Source organism: Sus scrofa, chromosome 1, assembly GCF_000003025.6.
Source record: "Sus scrofa isolate TJ Tabasco breed Duroc chromosome 1, Sscrofa11.1, whole genome shotgun sequence".
Classification (NCBI taxonomy): domain Eukaryota; kingdom Metazoa; phylum Chordata; class Mammalia; order Artiodactyla; family Suidae; genus Sus; species Sus scrofa.
Window position 1 is genome coordinate 247,599,273 of NC_010443.5, and position 13,901 is coordinate 247,613,173.

Sequence of the window (13,901 nt, forward strand, 5' to 3'; positions counted from 1 at the left end):
CTAGATTGTCAGATTTGTTGGCATATAATTGTTCATAGTATTCTCGTATTTTTTTTTGTATTTCTGCAGTATATACTGTGATTTCTCCTTTTTCATTTCTTATTTGGTTTATTTGGGTTCATCTCTCCTCTTCTTGGTGAGTCTAGCCAGAGGTTTGTCAATTTTGTTTACCTTTTCAAAGAACCAGCTCTTCGTTTTATTGATTTTTTTCTATTGTTTTTTTAATCTCTATTTTATTGATTTCCTCTTTGATCTGTATGATTTCCTTCTATCTGCTGACTTCAGGTTTTCTTTGTTGTTCTTTTTCTAATTCACTTAGGAGGTGAGACAACATATCAAAAAGATTGTACACCATGATCAGGTGGTATTCATCCCAGATTCACAAGGATGGTTCAACATACAGAAATCAGTCAACCTCATACACCACATTAACAAAAGAAAAGTCAAAAACCACATGAACATCTCAACAGATACAGAAAGAGAATTTTACAAAGTCAAACATTCATTCATAATAAAAATTCTTAGTAAAATGTGTATAGAGTGAACATCCCTTAACATAATTAAAGCCATTATGACAAACCCACAGCAAATATAATATTCAAAATGGAGAAAAGCTGAAAGCCTTCCCACTAAAATCTGGAACCAGACAAGGATGCCCACTCTCACCACTATTATTCAACATAGTATTGGGGAGTTCCCATTGTGGCTCAGCAGTTAACGAATCCGACTGGAAACCATGAGGTTGTGGGTTTGATCCCTGGCCTTACTCAGTGGGATAAGGATCCAGCATTGCTGTGAGCTGTGGTGTAGGTCGCAGATGAGGCGTGGATCCTGCATTGCTGTGCTCTGGCGTAGGCCAGTGGCTACAGCTCCGATTCAACCCCTATCCTGGGAACCTCCATAAGCCACGGGAGCAGCCCAAGAAATGGCAAAAAGACAAAAAAACAAACAAACAAACAAAAACAAAAACATGGTATTGGAAGTCCTAGCCACAGCAATCAGGCAAACAAAAGAAATAAAAGGCATCCAAATAGGAAGAGAAGAGATAGAACTGTCACTGTATGCAGATGACATGGTACTATACATAGAAAAGCCCAAAGACTCAACCGCAAAACTACTTGAACTGATCAACAAATTCAGCAAGGTAGCAGGATATAAGATTAACATTCAGAAATCAGTTGCATTTCTGTATACTGAAAATGAAATATTAGAAAAGGAATACAAAAACATAGTACCTTTTAAAATTGCACCTCACAAAATCATATACCTGGGAATACACCTGACCAAGGAGGTAAAGGACCTCTATGCTGAGAACTATAAAACATTCATCAAGGAAATTAAAGAAGATGTAAATAAATGCAAAGATATTCCATGTTCATGGATTGGAACAATTAATATTGTAAATATGGCGATACTACCCAAAGCAATCTACACATTCAATGCAATCCCTATCAAATTACCCATGACATTTTTCACAGAACTAGAACAAACCATCCAAAAATTTATATGGAACCACAAAAGACCCAGAATTGCCAAAGCAATTCTCAGGAACAAAAACCAAGCAAGAGGTATAACTCTCCCAGGCTTCAGGCACTATTACAAAGCCACAGTAAGCAAGACGGTGTGGTACTGGTACCAAAACAAACAGACAGACCAATGGAACAGAATAGAGAACCCAGAGATAAACCCAGAAACCTATGGTCAATTAAACTTTGACAAAGGAGGCAAGAGCATAAAATGGGAAAAAGACAGTCTATTCAGCAAGAATTGCTGGGAAACCTGGATAGCTGCATTCAAATCAGTGAAACTAGAACACACCCTCACACCATGCACCAAAACAAACTCAAAATCGCTGAAAGACAAACATAAGATACCATCAAACTCCTAGAAGAGAATATATGCAAAACATTCTCTGACTTCAACCTAACAAATGTTTTCTCAGGTCAGCCTTCCAAAACAACAGAAATAAGAGCAAAAATAAACCAGCGGGACCTAGTCAAACTACAAGTATTACACAGCAAAGGAATCCAAAAAGAAAACAAAACACAACTTACAGAATGGGAGAAAATGGGATGCAACTGACAAGGGCTTAATCTCCAAAATATACAAACAATTTATACAACTCAACAGAAAAAAAAACCCAACAACCCAATGGAAAAATGGGCAAAAGACCTGAACAGACATTTTTCCAAAGATGTACAGATGGTCAACAAGCACATGAAACAGTGCTCAACATCCCTGATTCTTAGAGAAAGGCAAATCAAAACTACCATGAGATATCACCTCTCCCAGTCAGAAGGGCCATCATTAATAAGTCCACAAACAGGAGTTCTGTCGTGACGCAGTGGTTAACGAATCTGACTAGGAACCATGAAGTTGTGGGTTCGATCCCTGACCTTGCTCAGCGGGTCAAGGATCCAGCGTTGCCATGAGCTGCGGTGTAGGTTGCAGACGAGGCTCGGATCCTGCATTGCTGTGGCTCTGGTGTAGGCCGGTGGCTATGGCTCTGATTAGACCCCTAGCCTGGGAACCTCCATATGCTGTGAGAGCAGCCCTAGAAAAGGCAAAAAAAAAAAAAAAAAAAAAAAAAAGTCCACAAATAACAAGTGCTGGAGGGGTTGTGGAAAAAAGGGAACCCTCTTGCACTGTTGATGGGAATGTAAGCTTGTATAACCACTATGGAGAACAGTATGGAGGTACCTTAGAAATCTCTACAGAGAACTACCATATATATGATCCAGCAATCCCACTCGTGGTCATATATCCAGACAAAAAGACACATGCACCCGCATGTTCATTGCAGCACTGTTCACAATAGCCAAGACATGGAAACAACCTAAATGCCCACTGACAGATGATTGGATTAGGAAGATGTGGTATATATACACAGTGGAATACTACTCAGCCATAAAAAAGAACAAAATAATGCCATTTGCAGCAACATGGATGGAACTAGAGACTCTCATTCTGAGTGAAGTCAGAAAGATAAAGACAAATACCATATGATATCACTCATATCTGGTATCTAATATATAGCACAAATGAACCTTTCCACAGAAAAGAAAATCATGGACTTGGAGAATAGACTTGTGGTTGCCTGGGGAGGGTGGGGAGGGAGTGGTATGGATTGGGAGCTTGAGGTTAACGGATGCAAACTATTGCTTTTGAATGGATTAACAATGAGATCCTGCTGTGTAGCACTGAGAACTATGACTAGATGCTTACAACAGAGCATTACAATGGGAGAAAAAGAATGTATACATGTGTGTCTAACTGGGTCCCCATGCTGTACAGTAGAAAAAGAAATTGTGTTGGGGAAATAAAAATGAAAAATAAGTAAATAAATAAAAGTAAAATAAAGATAGTTATAAGAAACAAAGAATACTACATAATGATAAAGGGATCACTTCCCAAAGAAGATATAACAATTGTGAATATACATGCGCCCAACAGAGAAGTTCCTAAATATATAAAGCAATGTTAACAGACATAAAAGGAGAAATCAACAGTAACACAACAACAGTGGGGGACTTTAACACCCCACTTACTTCAATGGACATATCATCTGGAAAACCAATAAGGAAATATAGGCCTTAAAAGACACATTAAACGAGATGGACTTAATTGATATTTATTGAGCATTCCATCTGAAAGCTTCAGAATATACATTCTTTTCAAGTGCACATGGAACATTCTCTAGGGTCAATCACACCTTGGGCCACAAACCAAAACTCAGTAAATTTAAGAAAACTGAAATCATATCAACCATCTTTTCCAACCAAAACATTATGAGATTAGATATCAACTACAAGAAAAAAAATATAAAAAACAGTTTGGAAGCTAAACAACATGCTACTGAAAAAAAATGGAACACTGAAGAAATCAAAGAGGAAATTTTAAAAAAATGAAAAAAACTAGAGATGATTGAAAACAAAATTATGACAATCCAAAATTCATGGGACCCAGCAATACAAGCTTACTTCAGGAAACAAGAAAAATCTCAAATAATCAACCTGTTCTTACATCTACAGCAACTAGAGGAAGAACACAGAATCCACATTTAGTAGAAGGAAAGAAATCATAAATATCGGAGCATAAATAAATGAAATAATGTCTTGTACTAAATTGAATATTGTAAAGTCCATCCAATATACTAAACACCATTGCACTGTACACATTAAATGAGCAAACTGTGTGGTATGTGCATTATATCTCAATAAAGATGTTTTAAATTACCATAAAGGAGTTCCCGTCATGGTGCAACAGAAACAAATCTGACTAGGAATCATGAGGTTGTGAGTTTGATACCTGGCCTCACTCAGTGGGTTAAGGATCTGGCATTGCCGTGAGCTGTGGTGTAGGTTGCAGATGTGGCTTAGATCCTGTGTTGCTGTGGCTGTGGCATAGGCCAGCAGCTATAGCTCTGATTCGACCCCTAGCCTTGGAACCTCCATATGCCGTGGGTGCAGCCCTAAAAAGAAAATAAAGAAATAAAGAAAGAAATTACTGTAAAAATAAATAAATAAAATAGAGACCTAAAAAAATCCCCCAAACAACAGAAAAGATCAATGAAACTAAGTGCTGGTTCTTTGAAAATGTAAAACTGATAAACCTTTGGTAAGACATTATGATAAAAAGAGAGAGCCAAAATCAATATAATTAGAAATGAAAAAAAAAGTTACAAATGACAATATAGAAATACAAAGGATCATAAGAGACCACTACAAGCAACCATATGGCAAAAAAACAGACAACCTAGAAGAAATGGACAAATTCTTAGAAAGGTACAATCTCCCAAAGCTGAACCAGAAAAACAGAAAATATGAACAGACCGATTACAAGTACTGGAATTGAATCTGTGATTTAAAAATTCCCAACAAACAAAAGTTCAGGACCAGATGGCTTCAGAGGCAAATTTATCAAACATTTAGAGAAGAGTTAACACTTATGCTTCTGAAACTATTCCAAAAAAATTGCAAAGGAGCACTTCCAAATTTATTCTGTAAGGCCACCATCAGACAATGATATCACAAAAAAATAAAATTACAGGCCAATATCATGGATGAATATAGATTCAAAAATCCTCAATGAAATACTAGAAAACTGAACCCACCAATACATTAAAAGATTTATCCCAGGGATACAAGGATATTTTTAATAACCATAAGTCAGTCATTGTGATACACATTAACAAATGGAAAAGTAAAAATTACATGATCTCAATAGATGCAGAAAAATCTTTTGATAAAATTAATATCCATTTATGATTTAAAAAAAAACCTCACCAGAAAGTGGGCATAGAGAGATCATACTTTAACATAATAAAGGCTATATATGACAAACCACATCTAACATCATACTCGATGGTGAAAAGCTGAAAGCATATCCTATAAGATCAGCAACAAGACAAGGATGTGCACTCTCCACTTTTATTCAGTATAGTTTTGGAAGTCTTTGCCACAGCAATCAGAGAAGAAAAAGAAATAAAAGGAATTCAAATTGGAAGAGAAGTAGTAAAACTGTCACTATTTGTAGATGACATGATTCTACATATAGAAAATCCTAAAGATGCTAGCAGAAAACTATTAGAGCTCATCAATGACTTCAGTAGTGTTGCAGGATACAAAATTAATACACAGGAATCATTTGCATTCCTATACGCAAAGAAAGATCAGAAAGAAAAATAAAAGAAACAATCCCATTTACCATCACATCAAAAAGAATAAAATACCTAGGAATAAACCTACCTAAGGAGGCAAAAGGTCTGTACTCAGAAAATGATAATGAAAGTTCTGATGAAAGAAACTGAAGATGACTCAGATGGAAAGATACACCGTGTTCTTGAGTTAGAAGTCTCAATATTGTCTAAGTGATTATACTACCGAGGGCAATCTACAGATTCAAGGTCTAAACAGACATTTCTCCATAGAAGACAGACAGATGGGCAACAGGCACATGTAAAAATGTTCAACATCACTAATTATTAGAGAAATACAAATCAAAACTAAATGAGGTACCTACCTCACACTGGTCAGATGGCCATTATTAAGAAGTCTACAAATAATAAATGCTAGAGAGGGTGTGGAGAAAAGGGACCCATCCTACACTGTCGATGGGAATATAAGTTGGTGCAGCCACTGTGGAAAACAGTATGGAGATTCCTTTAAAAACTAAGAATAGAGCTACCATATGATCCAGCAATCCAGCTCCTGGGCATATATCCAGAAAAAAAAGCCGTAGTCATAAAAGATGCATGCACCTCAATGTTCATTGCAGCATTCTTTACAATAGCCAAGACATGGATGAAATCTAGATGTCCATTGACAGATGAATGGATAAGATACACATACACACACAATGGAATATTACTCAGATATTACTCAGCCATAAAAGAGAGAATGAAATGTCATTTGCAGCAGAAACATGGATGAACCTATAGTATCACACAAAGTGAAGTAAATCAGGCAGAGAAAGACAAACATATATCGCTTATATGTGGAATCCAAAAGAATGATACAAATAAATTTGTCTATGAAATAAAAACAGACTCACAGACATAGAGAAAATACTTATGTTTACCAAAGGGGAATGGAGAGGAGTTTGGGATTAACATATATACACACTACTATATATAAAATAAATAAACAAGGACCTACTGGATAGAACAGGGAACTCTACTCAATATTTTGTAATAACCTATAAAGGAAAAAAATCTGAAAAAGAATATATATATCTGAATCACTTTGCTGTACACCTAAAACCAACACAACATTGTAAATCAACTATACTTCAGTCTTTAAACATTCAATAGAAAGAATAATGATTAAGAAAAATGCAACACAGTAAAGTGGAAAGTAGTGTGGTTCTTGAAACCAGGGACCTTAGGCTGGAGTTTGGGCCACGGAACTAGTGCATGTTGATCTCGGGCTCACAGTTTGAACTTCACTGGTCTTACTTATTTAATTTTGGCCATACTCACAGCATATGGAAGTTCCCAAGCCAGAGATCAAATCTGAACCACAGCTGCAACCTACACCACAGCTGCAGCAATGCCATATCCTTAACTCACTGCACCACAGTGGATCCTCACTTGTCTTTCTTCATGTCAGTTCATCTCCTTAGCAGCAATGATGTGATAGCAGTATCAGCTAGAGTGATAGTGCCCCAATCTAGTACGATCAGTGGGAAAGTTTTCCATATATTTGCAATGAGGTAATAACTGGGGGTACAGGGGAGGGAAAGCTCACATCTGGCTGGGGAGAAAGGGGAAAACTTTTTGAAGAAGCTATCCAAGGGTAGTAGCTAAAGAAATTTTCTTACATTCTTAGATGTAGAAACATGTTAATAGTGGACACGAATTGGATGGGGCACGGGCTGTGAAGCTACTTATGCCTGATCTCAAATCCCAATGCATTCACTCCCTGTATGTGGAACCCCAGCCAAGACACAACTTCTCTGACCCTCAGTGTCCTTTTCTGCAAACAGGAATTATGATCTGGATAGTGCAGGGCTGACTGCCGTGAGTTTTCACTGTGTGTCTCTAACAGTGCCTGCAAAGCAGAATGTGAAAACTTAGCATCCTTCCCCTACCCCCTTGAGAGTACCCTGCCCCGTTTCCTGGGCACTCTCAAGCCCAGTTGTCTAGAGTACAAGTTATATTTGGAATCTTCTCCTAAAAGGCAATAATTATTTATTTTGGTTATAATTTTTAAAGAAATTATAATTACATATAATTTATGTATTATATGTGTGTACATATGCATATAAGTGTATATATACATATGCATATATATACATACATATGCATATATGTGCATACATATATATACATTTTATGGTAAAAAACTAAAAACCAGTAAAGCAAAAGCTCTATTTTTTAAATCCCCTTTTAAGAGATAGCTTTCCTTTTAAAAAAATTAGCACCAGTGAAACATGAAGCCGAACTCTTTATCCTATCTGACTTCAGGATTAGGCAGTTGGAGTTTGTTCCCTCGAGGCACAGGCAAATCTAAAACCATGGTCAAGAGGCTCTGGAGAAATACACTGAGTAGCTCTAGTAATTTGTGGGTTGGCAATATCTTCCTGGGTTCTAACTGAGGACAGATCAACTGCCTCCAGCCACTCCTAAAATGCCTCCCTTACTCACTCTGCCCTTTACGTTTGCCAGGAACACACCATCGTGGTGTAGAGTCTAAGAAAGAACATGGCACCAGGAATCAAAAGATGGCAATACTCACAGCCTAGAGCTTCCTGCTACCAGCCTATAGTACAAGGCAGCTGATGGAAACTCAACTTCCTCATCTGTGACATGGGAATGATACTAGTCCTAAGTATGTCATAGGATTGCTATGAATATTGAATCACATCATGTTTTGAAATCTTGAAGTTTTTCTAAAATATGAACCATTATTATGACATACATAGATTTAAAAAAAGGAAGAGAGTTTGGAAGAGACAAGAATGGAGAATAATACATTTAATTGCTTTTTACTCCCTGTTAACCATGTTCCTAAAACTAATTTCATAAAATCCCCTGAGTTTCATCCTTTGCTAAAGCTCTAGAAGGTAATGAAGGCCTTTCATTCATACATATTTATCAAGTGCCCTGTAAACCCTGATCACACTAGTGAACAAAACAAAGAGGTCTGCCTTCAGGGTGCTTCTTTGCCATTTGGTAATCCCAGGGATGGTGCTTGAGAAAGTCCTCTGACCTACAGCTGCCACAGTGAAGTCCCAGGCTCTTGCTTGCCTCGTCTTCCACCCAATGTAATCCTGGGGCCCAGATCTCTCAAAAATCCACAACTAGCCTTTAATCCAGAGTCAGGCATTTGGCCTTTACACCAGGCCAAGGTTTGGTGCTCAGAAGGTGGACAGGAACAACATACTGAGTGCCTGCAATGCCCTCAGAGAACTAGTATCTGGGTTTAATTTCCACTGTCTGTCAGAGTGGAGCTTTGATCAGACGCTGCATTTTTTCACTTCTCCTAAGTGACTAGAGGCTACTACCAGTCCATTATGACTGCCTCTGTGAGAGCTTGGGGTTGGCCATGACATCAGAGATTTATTTACATGAATTTCCACTGAATCGCCTTGCTCAGGCTTCCCTCTCCCTGTTCCACTCCTGGAACAGTTAGTGCCAGGGGCTCAACATGGGAGCAAATGTGTATCCAGGAAGGTAAGAGATGGGAAGCAGGGTGGGGACCCACACTATCACAGAAGGAAGTGGAGCACCAGTAAGTGACTGCAGCTGGCTCTTAATGGCTTTTCTTCTCTGCCGTCATTTTCCTTTAAGCCCAAAAGAAACTCTTTGTAATACGTGTTAAAATTATGGTTCAGATTTCTGATGATCAAGTTACATAGATTAAAGTAATGGATACCAGACTCCACATCAATTCAGGTATAAATATGGATGAAATGAATGTACATTATCCACTGTTATAAATCTGTGTGTTCAAGGAAAGACATCAATCTCCCAAACCTTTCCTACCTCAGGCTATGAAGGTTTTTTTTTTTTTTTTTCAGTGTTTTCAATGAAATTATGATTTGGAGTAATTTGCTGGTTTTGCAGAAACCTCTGGCTTTTTTTTTTTTTTTTACAAGAAAGGGTAGAGTATATTATTTATAATGGCAAGTCATTAAAATGCTCCAGGAAGTCATCATTGCAGCAGGGGTTGGAGAGGGAAGGGGTTATATGGCATTCCAGATGTGCATGTGTGGAGAAGGGCCATGCGCTTGGAGAAATTTATAGCACCTGGCTCCATTGTAAAGGGTTCTTGGCCCGGGGGCATTTCTGTTTGCTCCCCCTCCCCTTGGCCTATCAACACTCTTCATGGAGTGGCTCAAAGGTGTCAGTGCGTGATGGACATATGGCCACAGGATGCTGTGGTCTGGACTGGAAGATGGAGTTCTTACTCCCGCACAGCCACAGGGCTGATGAAAGTGTCTGAGCTCCTGGTAGCCTCGAGTCCCCACAGGAGCAAGGAGGAGCCTCCTTGTGTGAGGGATGAACAGAGCCGAACACTCTGCAGACACACGTGCCCCAGCATGCAACTCAACAGCTACACATTTGGTCACCCCGGTTTACCCCAAGGTAATTTTATACATTTTATACAATCCATAAAATGAAGATGAAAATCATATTCCGTATGAGGGATAAGGACTAAGACGGTATGTCTGAAGGCACCCAGATCTTTCTACTGAAACTCCCCACTTATAGCTTAATGGACTCATGACCACCAATGTCCCAAGCAGAACTGTGTCAGAGACCCCTAGCCATCCTCTAGCTCCCCACAGCTACAGCCCCTGCTGACTCCACATGGTGGTTCAGCTGTTTCTCAAGTCCTGGTCACAAATGAAGAACTAAACAAGGAGGTTCTTTCTGTGGTATTGCTCCAGGCTCCCTCCTGTGCAGCATCCAAATTGACCCACAACCACTTTTTCCTCATTCCTGCCAGCAGAAGGGAAAATAGGAAAAGGAGGGCATGCCCCTTCCCTGTAAGGACAAACCTAGAAATGACCTCATCCTTTCCTTCACATTCCACTGGTCTGAACTCTGTCAGGTGGTCCTACCTAATCATGAAGGGGAGTGCAGAAAGCATCCTTCAGCTGGGTAGCCAAGGACCCCACTAAATTCCCTTACATGGAGGGAAGGGATATGGATACAGAGTGATAATTAATAGTCCCTTCTAAAGAGGGGTCACTGGGAGTTATTCTAGAAACTCAAACAGGACTATATGCATGAAGAGACACTTGGGTTCTCTAGGAGTGGGGAAAGGAAGTTTGTTGCCCATGGATCATGAAATGTGTTTATATCTAATAGTCAGATTAATCAGGACTTAGCTCTATGGTTCACTTTGTTAATTTGCAGATTCCAGAAGCCAAGGTAACTGGGCCTGTCCTATTACAGGACAAGGAAAGTGGACTTTCCTCTGCAACCACAGTCAGTCATCCTATGCCTACCCAATGCACAGCACATTTTTTACCTTGGTACTTCCAGCACATTTCCCATGCCTGACCTACAGCTGTTCATTCACCGTTGTTGAATGAATGAGTGAGTGAATGGATAAAGAAGTTAGAGAGTGAAATAAAGAAGGAGTAGAAACTGCAAAATGAGATGGCAGGAATGGCAGTTGGCACTTTCAAAAACAAAGCTAAATCAGAAGACCTTAACAGATATTTCTCCAAAGAAGAAGCACAGAGGGCCAAAGGACACATGAAAAAATGTTCAACATCGCCAATTATTAGAGAAATGCACATCAAAACCACAATGAGGTATCACCTCACATCAGTCAGAATGGCCATTATCAAAAAATCTGTAAATAACAAATGCTGGAGATGATATGGAGAAAAAGGAACCTGCCTACCCTGATGGTGAGAATGTAAATTGCCACCACCACTTTGGAGAACAGGATGGATGTTACTCAAAAACTTAAAAATAGAACTACTATATGATCTAGCAATCCCACTGCTGGGCATATATCCAGATAAAGCACTAATTTGAAAAGATACATGCACCCCAGTGTTCATAGTAGCACTATTTACAATAGCCAAGACATGGAAGCAACCTAAATGTCCACCAACACATGAATAGATAAAGATGAGGTATGTGTATATATACACAATGGAATATTAATCAGCCCCTTTTATGGCCAAACTTTTTAAAGGAGTTGACTGAATGCACTGTTCCTCCTGCCCTACCCTCCATTCCCTTTCTATCCATCCCATTGATGTTTGGCTTCCCGACCTCTCAGCTACCCTGACACTGCTGGTCAGAGTCACTGAGGATCTTCCTGCTACAATTGCCATGGGCATCCTGCAGTTTTTATCTCACTTGTCCTCTTGAAAGCATTTGACCCTATTGATCACTCCTTTTTTTGAGAAGCTCCTTCCCATGGTTTCTGTAAACCATCACCCATCCTGATTTTCCTCCAACCTCTTGGATGCTTTTCTGCTCCTCCTATGTATTCTCTTCCCCTGCTCTTCATTAATGTCAGTGCTTCTTGGGCATCTGTTGGGCTCTCTTCTATTTGCACTCTGCACATAGATCCCTGGACATCTCATCTAATGCAATAGTTTTCTATATGTACATAATCTATATGTATATAAAAGATACATGCACCCACCCCTATGTTCACAGCAGCACTATTCACAATAGTCGAGACATGGACACAACCTAAATGTCCATCGACAGATGAGTAGATTAAGAAGATGGAGTACATATGTACAATGGAACATTACTCCGGCATATCAAAGAACAAAATAATGCTATTTGCAGCAACATGGAAGGAACCAGAGACTCTCAAACTAAGTCAGAAAGAGAAAGACAAATACCATGATATCATTCATATGTGGAATCTAAAACATGACATAAATGAACCTATCTACAAAACAGAAACAGACTCCTAGACATAGAGAACATACTTATGGTTGCCAAGGGGGAGAGATGGAGTGGGAGTCTGTGGTTAGCAGACTCAAACTATTATATATAGAATGGATAAACAACAAGGTCCTACTGTATAGCACAGGGAAGTATAATATATTATAAAGTGTAATAAAATATAATGGAAAAATTTTAAAGTGTGTGTATATGTAACAATCACTTGCTGTACATTTAGAAATTAATACATTGTAAATCAACTATACATCAATAAAATAAAATTGGATTCAGGCTCTGTCACTTCCTATCTTTGTGCCTTGCTTGTGTCTCATTTAAGAGGATTATAGTGGGGTCAAATGAAATGATAAATAAGACTGTTACATGTATACTATAAAGTTCTGCATGCATATAAAAGAGGACAGTTACTTTATACTGACCAATAAGGCCTCATTGATTATCTGCAATGTGTCTAGCCTGGTTCTATATGTTCTGATGATTACAGAATAGAACAACCCATGACTCCTGTCCTGAGAACCTTACAGATTGACTGGGAAAGGGGAAGTAAAATAATGAAGCACTCAGCTGTTATTTAGGCAACAGAGCTTCCAAGAATGGAAAGGCCAGTGGCATCACCAGTGGAGCTGTAAAGAAGCCCTCCATTTAGGGGTTCCCATCGTGGTGCAGTGGTTGGCGAATCCGACTAGGAACCATGAGGTTGTGGGTTCGATCCCTGGCCTTGCTCAGTGGGTTAAGGATCTGGTGTTGCCATGAGCTGTGGTGTAGGTTGCAGACGCTCGGATCCCGCGTTGCTGGCATAAGCCAGCAGCTACAGCTCCGATTAGACCCCTAGCCTGGGAACCTCCATATGCCGTGAGAGCGGCCCCAGAAATGGCAAAAAGACAAAAAAAAAAAAAAAAAAGAAGCCCTCCATTTACTTCCAGCTCCACTCATCCTCTTCTTAAATATTACTGCTCTGGAGTTCCCGTCGTGGCGCAGTGGTTAACGAATCCGATTAGGAACCATGAGGTTGCGGGTTCGGTCCCTGCCCTTGCTCAGTGGGTTAACGATCCGGCGTTGCCGTGAGCTGTGGTGTAGGTTGCAGACGCGGCTCGGATCCCGCGTTGCTGTGGCTCTGGCGTAGGCCGGTGGCTACAGCTCCAATTCAACCCCTAGCCTGAGAACCTCCATATGCCGCGGGAGCGGCCCAAGAAATAGCAACAACAACAACAAAAAAGACAAAAATAAATAAATAAATAAAGATGCTGAAACTGTTAAAAAAAAAAAAGCATAAAAAAAAAATATTACTGCTCTGTCCACAGCCTGCAAGGTACAGCCCTGGTTATCATGTGACCTCTCACCCACAGCCATAATCACTGGGACTGATATCCGTCTGACCTGGGCTGAGCAGATCAGAATGTCTCTACAAGAGGGATGTCATTCAGGGGGGTGTTGGGAAGTGTTAGTGTAGAGATAACTCCATATTTCACGCCATGGAGACAGGCAAGTAAAGGTTATGGGTACCAAA

The 13,901-nt window shown here is 39.5% G+C and overlaps 2 long non-coding RNA genes across 4 annotated transcripts in view; one reads left to right on the forward strand and one right to left on the reverse strand.

Annotated features, from left to right (window-relative positions):
• The window catches only part of LOC110256021, a 533,154-nt gene that overhangs the window by 466,562 nt on the left and 52,691 nt on the right, over positions 1–13,901 (forward strand). Inside the window, exon 7 of one of the 2 annotated variants that reach the window (XR_002337157.1) lies at positions 8,168–11,237. The exons of the other annotated variant lie outside the window; for it this stretch is intronic. This is a non-coding gene — a long non-coding RNA (uncharacterized LOC110256021). Of the gene's footprint in view, positions 1–8,167; positions 11,238–13,901 lie in introns of those variants that run through there. 2 annotated transcript variants of the gene reach the window in all.
• The window catches only part of LOC110256022, a 182,066-nt gene that overhangs the window by 43,751 nt on the left and 124,414 nt on the right, over positions 1–13,901 (reverse strand). The gene's annotated exons all lie outside the window — the stretch shown is intronic.